We start from the raw sequence: 9,766 nt of genomic DNA on the forward strand, positions 1-9,766 counted from the left end.
CGGACTGAGTGTGCGTTTTGTGTTTCGACCAACACAAATGGCGTTTCGTAAAATCCAGAAGGGGAAGGATGAATTGGGGAGGGGGGGAAATGATGTCAGCAGCACTGCTATAAAAACTGTTATCAGCGAGCATGACAGCCTACACCCCAGTAAAAGCCAGATGGGACTGAAACACAGGAGTGTTCATTAAAAAGCCGCAAACATAAACACGCCAGGAAAGACTCGGGTTAACAGCGCTCTGATCTTCAGGGGGAGAAGACGTGACTTGGGCGGAGAGCGAGACAGGTGATCGTGCTCAGGTGTCGACTGTCCCAAGAGTATGGCCGCCCCGCAGGGCGGCGTGACAGCAGAACCGCGTGCGCTGACCGGCGGCTGCACCGCTCACGGGCCCGAGTGCGCCACCCACAACAGCGCGTGGGAAGGACGGGACGGACCCTGCGCAGCAGGGACCCCTGCAGCTCCCCCGGAACCCCGGCCGGGCGCACAGCCCCTGCCTCGTCCGCGTGCACTCGGGCTCTGTTTTCATTTGCAAAACAAAAACGGGCCTGTTTGTTGTAACAGACTTAACCCCCAGCCTGTTTCGTGCGTTGGATGAAATACAGAGGCCCCCCCACCAGCTCCCCTGCTGTCCCGAACCCACCTGCTTGCCCAGAGGCCGACAGCTGGAATAAACACCTTTCTCCTCCTCCCCCCACCCCCATGCTGCTCTGCGTGGGTGTCCGTGGCCCCCGCTCCCCTTCTCCACGTCACTAGGATCTCCCGAGCGGGGGTCCACCCCCCCTCAGCCCGGCCCACACGCTCTGGGGGACAGGATGGACCACGGGTCAGAGTAAAGCAGTGTCTGTTTCGAAGCGCAGACCTGGGACCTCCCAAGTGCCCCCAGACGCCTCCAGGCGCTCCCAGGCCAGCACACTGGTCACAATGTCATGGAAACGCAGGGCCCGCGGGCTCCCTCCCCGAGGGCCCACGCTGGGAGACTCACACGCGTGTCCCTTGGGAATGTCCTCGCCGCCTGGCGTCCCCCAATGTGAGCCAGACGGCCCTGCCCCTCCGAGGAAGACGACCCCCAGTGCCGCCAGTGGCATTCCAGCTTGCACAGCAGAGCGAGAACTTTGGAAAACTTACGTTAGCGCCCATCTTCCCCGTTCGCTGGCCTGGAGGAACCCCCATGGCACTCTGTCGTGACAAGTTTAACTTTCCGGAATCTATGTGGGGACGCAAGGGAGACCGCAAGATCCTTGTTTCCCGTGTGTCCAGCCATTTCCCCTTTCAGTCCGTTAATGTGATGTGTTGTATCCATCGGTCTGTGTGTGCTGCGCCATCTTTGCGTCCGATGAGAACGGCCACCTGGGCCACAGTCTGCAACCACAGAACCCTGTGACGGAGTTCTTGACCTCAGCCTGTGACGCTTTGTTGGGAGCCTCTTCGTCTCTGCGCGCCAGGGGTGCTGCTGTGCGATTTCCTCCAGGTGCTGCTATCCGGCGTCGGGGGCAGGGTGAGGCGGGCCTCGCAGGGCGCGGCGGGCAGTGCTCCCTGCTCCTCGGCGTCTGGGGAGAGCTGGGGCTGGGCTGGTGTGAGGTCCTCTGCAGGAGGTTGTCGGAACTCAGCTGCGGCCCTTTCCGGGTCCAGGTGCGGGTCTGTTCGGGGTCGCCGCATCTGGGTCTCTCTCTGGGATTGCCAGCTCCTGTGCACGTGTTTCCTTGTCCGGGTAGGGAAGTTTCCAGCCGCTGTGTCCTCAAGTACGTTCTCTGTCCCTTTCTGGCTTTCCCTTCTGGGCCCCTATAATGCACATGTCAGTCCGCTCCATGTGGTGCCACACGCGTCCCTTACACTGCCTTTATGTTTTTATTCTCTTTTCCTTTCGCTGCTGGGCTTCCCCCCGGGATCACGGTCCCCCCTGCGGCTCCGCCCCGTCTGCTGAGGGACCCCTCGGGGCACTCGGGGCTCAGTCACGTTCCTGTGTAGCGCGGTGTCTTCTCTGGGGGGTTTCTTCATGGGTCCCGCCTCTCGGGTGACATTCGCGTTGTGTTCGTCCAGCCTCACCGAGATCGCTCCGCACCCCTCTGGTGCCGCTGGGAGCCCCTGGACAGACAGACACACGACTTGTTTCGGCCGCGCCCGGTCACACAGCTGCTGTGCGGTGCTGCTGGCCCCCGCCTGTCGTCACCGCCCCTCCGGCCGTCACCCCCACCTGCCCGTGGCTCATGGGGTTGCGTGCAGGCTAAGTCAGCCCTGTCTTCCACGCGGCCCGAATTCAGGCCCCCCCCCCTCCCCGCCCCGCCGTGCTCTGTTTATCCCGGCCGGTAAAATGGACCAGGTCGCGAGCTTGCCGATTTCCTTGCTCCTTAACTTCGATTTTACGGTCGGTCATCTAGTGGGACAAAAGTCACATTTAAAGATTTGCCTTCAGGATAATTTTCAAACAGAAGTGTTTGTTGAAAGACCGTCCAGCCGGCCAGCTCGGTGACTGAGGGGTGAAAGGTCTCCCCAGCTCCCTGTGCGGGTTAGTCTCTCTCAGTTTATTACCAACGTGACCCCCTCCCGCCCTCTGCCCCGCCCCCACTCTCTGGTCCCCTGGCGTCTGGAACCTCATCCTGCTAACATCAGCTGGAGACGGTGACAGTCGTGTTACAGTCAGTGCCTGTGGCCTTTCATGCTCTCAAACAAATGTTGAAAATTAGTAACATTGTTCAAGTTTTTTTCCGAATAAACTTTTTCAAAATTCCTGAAATAAGATGTTAGGAGTCAACCACGCCATTTCTGTAATCTGTATTTTCTAAACCCATTGCTTTTTTCCACGGAAAGCTACGCATTTTGGAAGCGTTCCTTCCCCCACCCACACCGCAGGTCTGCAGGGAAAGCCCCCCCCCCCCCAGGAGACGGAGCATCCGAGGGAGGGGCCGCTCCCTGGAACGGAGCACCAGTGCCCCCCACTAGGGAATCCCCCCGATAATCCCCCTCGTGCCCTGCCAAGGGGTGTCAGCAGCCATCCCACACGATGTCACGCCCTCCGGACTGACGACCCCAGATACGTGTCCCTCGCCGTGACCTGTGACCGTTTTATCGCCTGGCCCCTCGGTGTCTTCCTGGCCGGTGGGCTGCAGCGGGGACGGCTCCACCACCCCAGGCTCCGGGCCTTTCCGGGGGCGGGGCGGAGGGTGACAGGCTCGCCCCCCTCCGTTTCCACACCACGTGCCATCACTGGGTTCCTTATCGGACCGCAGAGGGCTGTTTGAAATGCCTGGTTTTTTTCTCTCTTGGAAGTCCATGCCAATGTCTATTGTTTGCCAAATCATATGTTACTCTCGGAGCTGTCCGCTGGGCCAAGGGCTTTACTGGTTGTTCAATACGACAGGGTGAGGCCTTCCAGGTCAGCCCGTCAGGGCCCGGGGCGCCTGCGGGGGTTTCCCCGTCCATCCCGGGTCTCCGGCCAAAGCCGCGTCCTTCTTCCTGCAGCGCCCGTGACTGAACGCACCCCGGACACGTGGTTCGGGGTAGGTTCGCCTCGGTCCCGAATCCCTCCAGCCTCACTCACCCTGCGCTGCCCCCTGTCGCCGAGTGGGGCCGTGACCTCGCTCCCACTGTGCGCGCACCACACTGGGTCGGGTGCCCCCGTGTGTCACCCTGGAGAAGGGAGACAGAGAGACTCGGTCCTGGTCCTCGGGAGCTACCGACCGACCGACCGACCTGCAAGGAGACAGACCAGGCTGGGCCTCTCTTGCATCCCACGCCCGCCAGCGCCCCACTCAGGCCACAGCTGGTACTTCCAGAGGGGACACCGCAGTGAACGCCCTGGAACCGAACAGCGAACAGCAGCGAGCGCAGGGGAGGGAAGGAACAGCCTGACAAAGGGCCGGTCTGACGGCGCCCCCACTGGAGACTCCTCTGCCTGACTCCCCCGAGCCCCGGGGCCCAGACGGCAGAGCAGCCGCCCAGGGTCGCAGGGACCGGGGTCTTCGGGCCGGAGGACACAGAGAAGGGTCCCCGCGAGCGGAGGGAGGGGTGGGGGGGGGCGGGAACCCTGTTCAGCTTCTGTGTTCTCTCTTGGGCCAGCCGGGAGGCCGGCCCCCCGCCCCGCCGCCGCGGCAGACACACGGCCGGGGTGGCGTCGGAGGCGCCGACAGGCCCCGAGCGCCGGTCCCTGTGCTCCGAGGAACCGGGAGAAGAGCCTTCCCCGCCCCCAGCCGCCGGCCACTGTCCGGGCAGCCCAGGCAGGAGGCGGCAGCTGCAGGAGGCCGCTCCCGGAGTCCGTGGGCGAACCTGCGCGCCCGGCCCGGCCCGCTCCGCCAGGCGGGGGCGCTCTCGAGCGGCCGGGGAAGACGGGGACAGAAGCCTCAGGGGCGGAGGGGAGCTCACTCGCCGCCGCTGCCCCCGCCGGGCGGCCGGCCTGCCTGCCTGCCGAAGCGGACAGCGGAACCGAGCGTCCGCACAGGCTGACGCGGGGCCCCGAGGCCCGGGCACGGCACCGCACGCGCCCAGGATGCAGCGCAGAGCTGCCAGACGGAGGGCCGGCCCGGGAGGCGGGGCCGCTTCTCAAGGGGAAAAGCAACCCAGAGCCACCGAGGGCTCGGATGGGCGCTGGGACCCGTGGGCCGGGCCCGCGGCCCAGCCCGAACTGAGCAGGAGGCAGAAGTGCGCGCTCAGAACAGGACTCTGCCCGTGAAAGTAACAAAATAAATGCTTCAGGACTGACAAACAAGTGTAACTGGAAAGAAGTTTACATGAACTCGATAGGCTCACTCGCAAAATGGAGATGCCGGCAAAAAGGAGCTAGAAAACGGCCGACAGAATGTACCCACTCTGCAGTACAGAAAGGACAAGAATTCACACCAAACTTCTTAGAGCCCCAGAGCCTGGCGGGAGAAGGCTGGAAGTTCTGCCACACGCACACCATCGGAGACCCCGAACGAGGAGAGGGAGCGGCTGGTGCAGGACCATTATTTGAAAAGAGTGGCGTGCTTACAGCTCCCCAAACTTGGGGGAGAACATAACCCTCAGTGAGCCTGAATCAGGAAAACTCAAAACCCAGCTAAGACACCTCACAATCAAACTACAAAAGGAAAGCGGACGCGGGGGGCGGGGCAGGGGACAAAGAAAGACACACAGAAGGAGGAAGAAGAGAAGGACAAATAAAGGACCACGAAAGCGGTCGGTGGAAACAGCAGGTTACCAACAGAGGGGAGAACCGGGTGAAGGGGGACTCCTCGCCCGCAGCAGTGGCAGCCGGGAGGCAGTGGGGCACCCTCCCGGCGCTCAAGGGGAGAAGTAACACAGCCTGTCACCCCGGGGTTCTGTGTGAGTCAAAACTGCGCCCCAGCAGGGAAGGCGGGATACATTTTCAAAAGAGAGGAGACTAAAAGAACTCGACACCAGCACACCCGCTGCGGAAGGGAACTCTCCAGGTGGAGGCACGCTCGGATCTCGCAGGGTAAAGGAAGAGCAGGAGACAGTGCGGATATCTGGATAAACACAACACGTTTCTCCTTTCGGCGGCTGGAGAGGTGGGTGACGGTGGAAGGCAGACCAGGTGACGCAGGGTGGCGGGGCCACCAGGGCCTGCTGCACAGGGATGCGGACGGCGGTGCCCGAGGCTGCGGGCGCAGGGGCTGGCGGGGCTGTCCGGCCTCTGCGCGGTCCTGAAAACCAGGAATCGCCGTGACCAGACCAGAAAAGTACAACTGTTGTAACCTGTAGAGCTACCACTAAGAAAAAAATGCAGTGAGAGATCGTTTTATTTCAAAGGTCAATGTAATAAATGATCTTTAATGCTAATAAACGTTTAAATAATACATGCAAAATAGGCGGCACAAGGGGAGGATGGGGACAAACAAAAGGAAGACGGGACAAACCGAAAGAATGACAGGCCGGCGTTCGACCCCGTCGGCGACACTGAGTGGGAACGACCTGAACGCCCTGGGGAAGGACGGACAGATCTCCACACTGGGTTTGGGAACAGGGTGTCACGACGTGCTGCCTACACGAAACCCACTTTAAACGCAGTGACGGGCTCGAAGTGAAACGACGGGAAAGGTAAGATGCGGACACTACTCCGAAGACAGCTGCAGCGGCCGTGTTGTTCGACAAGCCGATTTTGGAGGAAAGACAATTACTGAAATAAAAAAACAAAACACAGAGTGACGGAAGGGCCAGGTCACCAGGAAGAGGACAATCTCTGTACCTTTGCTGCAGAGACTCAAAGCACACGAAGTGGGATCTGGTGGAATCTACACCAGAAGTTCAACATCAACAACCACAACAACAACCACAGCAACAACCGCTGAAGCTGACATACAACTGAGCAACGCTGCGGGCTCCCTGCGGTGTGTACAAGTCGGCGTGTGAGAAACGGCTGCGTTTTGCCCTGGCTGGTGCAGCTCAGTGGATTGAGCGCGGGCTGTGAACCCAAGTGTTGCAGGTTCGATTCCCAGTCAGGGCGCATGCCTGGGTTGCAGGCCATGACCCCCAGCAACCGCACATTGATGTTTCTCTCTCTCTCTCTTTCTCCCTCCCTTCCCTCTCTAAAAATAAATAAATAAAATCTTTAAAAAACGGCTGCGTTTCTATTCACGGACAAAGACGATCTGGAACGGAAATGAAGACGATTGTACGGGTTAGAAGTGGATGCGGCCGGGGGACCGACGGCTTGCGCCCCGCCAGCCACAGACCAGAGGAAAACCGCCGAGGGGAAGGAAGTCGGGGCGGGGGGAGACAGCCCACGTTCCTGGACGGCAACACTCACCATCGCCGCCAGGCCAGCGCGACCCGAAGTGACCTGGGGGGCCGGTGCCCCCCTGTTCAGTGTGCTACTCGCACGGCTCACAGAAGCAGAGACACGCAGAGCAGCCCACCCGGAAACCCACACGGAATCCCAAGACGCCCCGAGGGGCCGGAACGCGCCTGCGCAGGAACGAAGCCGGGGCGCTCAGGGTTCCCGGTCTCGGGGCCGCACGGGTGAAGGCGGCGAGGTGGGCGTGAGGACCGCCCCCGGCCACCCCAAGGGAACGGGGCAGGGAGTCTGGAAGTGAGCTGCGCCACCGCCACCGGAGGTCGGCTGGTTTCGGACAAAGGTGCCGCGGCCGCTCAAAGGAGACGGACCGGGCTTCTCACAGGACTGGTGCCAGGGAAACCAGCACCAGGTGAGGCTGAACCCTTCCTTCGCTTACTCGGCGCGCAGGAGTTAAACTGAAACGGCCCGGAGACCTGCCTGTAGCTGACAGCCAACGTTGTGAAACGCTTACCAGAAACCCCAGGGGGAAGTCTGTACGACGCAGGATTGGGCAACGGCGTTTTGGCCTGAGGCGGCACCGCAGGCACAGGGGTACCCGAGGGCCTGGTGTGCCGCGGACCTCACGGAAACGCAGGGCACTGTCGAGAGCACGAGAGGGAGCCCCCGGAAGGAGAGAAAACACGTGCAGGTTACGTATCTGATAAAAGGTTAACATTCGGAAGACATAAAGAGCTCCCTTAACTCGACCAGGAAAACCAACCCCGTTTAAAAATGGGCAAAAGACCCAACCAGACGTTGCCCCAACGAAGATACATGAATGGCCAGAAAGCACGTGAAGAGATGCTACACGTCCCCCGCCACTGGGTTAATGCGAATGAAAACCACCTTGAGGTATCACCTAACACCCAGGAGGACGACTAGGGAAAAACCGAACCCACGGAAAGGAGCACGCGTTGGTGGGGGAGGAGGCGGGTGATGCAGCTGCCACGCTCCTTGGCCCTGACCCGAAGGAGCCGAAAATGCATGTTCGCACGAGCACCTGCACGTGGGTGTCTGCAGCAGCGCTCTTCTTCATTGCCTGGTCTTGAGCGCGCCGAGGCGCCCTTCAGCGGGGACACGGGGAAATGAGCTGCTACCCCAGGCAGTGGAATATCACTCGGCCGTAAACCAGAGAGGAGCTGTCAAGCCACAAGACAGACACGGAGGAACCTTAAATGCACATAACTAAGTGGCAGGGGACGATAAAAAAAAAGGCTACACGCCCGGTGACCCCAACCCTGTGACATCCTGGAAAAGCCCAAAGGACCGGCACAGGCAAAAGGTCAGGGGCTGTCAAGGGTCTGGGGGGCGACAGGCGCGGCCGGCGGAGCCCAGAGGACGCGCAGGGCGGTGGGACCCTCACTCTGCGTGATGCCGTGAGGGCGACCGGCCCACGCCGCGCCCCTCTCCGGTCCCAGAGTGCGCGTACACGGGGGTGAGCCCTGAGCTGCAGTGCGGACGCCCGTTGGTAAGAACGAGTTCGTGGCGGCCCGTCGGTGGTGACAGACACACAGCCCGGGTGCGAGACGTTCGGGACGCAGCCGGCCGCCCGCTGAGGGGACCTGTGAAAACCGGACGCTTTGCTCCGTCTTTTCTGTAGATCTAAAACTGCTAAGAGGTGTCTGTTCATTTTTATAAATCTCCATTAAAATGTTCTATAGCCTTTCATTTCTCTTATTATTATTATTGCTATTATTATTATTCCCAAAATGTAAAGCAGGAGCGTATGTTTTGCTAACTTCACCTGTTCTCCCGGCTCTCCTTCCTTTCCCCGGCCGCCAGCAGGGGGCGTGGGGAGGCCGGGTCCCCCCTCCAGTGAGGGGCCCTTCTGCTCAGCCTGGGCCGCGCTCCCGCTGCCTCGCCCCCCCGCATGCCTCCCCCCGCAGAGGGGTACTACTGGGAGTTTCCAAAGCATTTAGAGTGTGTGTGTGTGTGTGTGTGTGTGTGTGTGTGTGTGTGTGTTCCGCAGGGCATCCTAGGAATATTCCGCGAGAAAGAAGGCATCAGGCAGGGCACCAGCACTGAATGCACATCTTCCCCTGGATGTTACCGTGTAAAAGCGGAAAGATTTTTTATTTTTCCGTTCTGCGGACACCAGAGTTCCCCACTTCACTAAGGTCTCAAGAAAGTTACAGCAAATTTCACTTACGTTAACCACTGTTAACTGAGCGATCCAGGTTTTGGCTTAAAATTTTGGTTGTGCGAGCACAGCCCCTAGTAATGAGAGCGAATGAATGAAGATACGGAAAGCTTATTTTAGGCATACGTGCCCCAAAAACTACTTAATGACCCTGTGAAACCATTTTATTTTCACGTCTTTCAGGGTCCGAGGCGTGCTTGGGGTTGCTCACGGGTTCACTCAGAGGTTCGGTGCGCTCCCTCGGTGAGATTCTGAGTGTGACCTCCCCATGTTTCCAGAGGTCACCCAAGACAGGAAGGGGAGAGGGTTCTTTCAGAGAGCACGAAGTGGGAAAATGTTTAGAACTATTTATAGCAGCACTTAGCTGTGGAAATCCCAGACTCCACCGTCTATTTATAGTTTCCCTTTGGGTTAAAAGGGTGAAACCAGAAATCCAGAAAATGCTGCCTGCTTTCATCCAGCAGTAGAAACTAATAAGCTGTCTTTTTTCGGTTATGATAACCAGATACTTCGCAAAGTAACGGCAATAAATACATCTCGGCTAAGGGGTGGGGGGACTGCATGGAAAAGACCAACGTTTTTCCTGATTAAGTGGTTTTTGCTCGGTTTTCTTCTGTTTTCACGTTAACTGCAAATTGGAGTCTGTCCACAGCGTGGGGCCTTACCTAGCGAGGTGTGGGAAGGGGGGGAGGCTGCAGAAATCCTCACAGGGGCCCGCGGGTGACGCCCCAGCGCTGACTGATGAAGGTGAGTGCAAGGAACACCCAGGAACGTCACCCAACAGCAAGCAGGCGGCCACCCCTCCCCGAGCCCCCGGGTGTGGAGCACACTGCCAGGCTGCACCAGCCCCTTCTCCAACC

Source organism: Phyllostomus hastatus, unplaced genomic scaffold, assembly GCF_019186645.2.
Source record: "Phyllostomus hastatus isolate PE091 unplaced genomic scaffold, TTU_PhHast_1.1 phas_scaffold_46, whole genome shotgun sequence".
In the NCBI taxonomy this organism is placed as follows: Eukaryota; Metazoa; Chordata; class Mammalia; order Chiroptera; family Phyllostomidae; genus Phyllostomus; species Phyllostomus hastatus.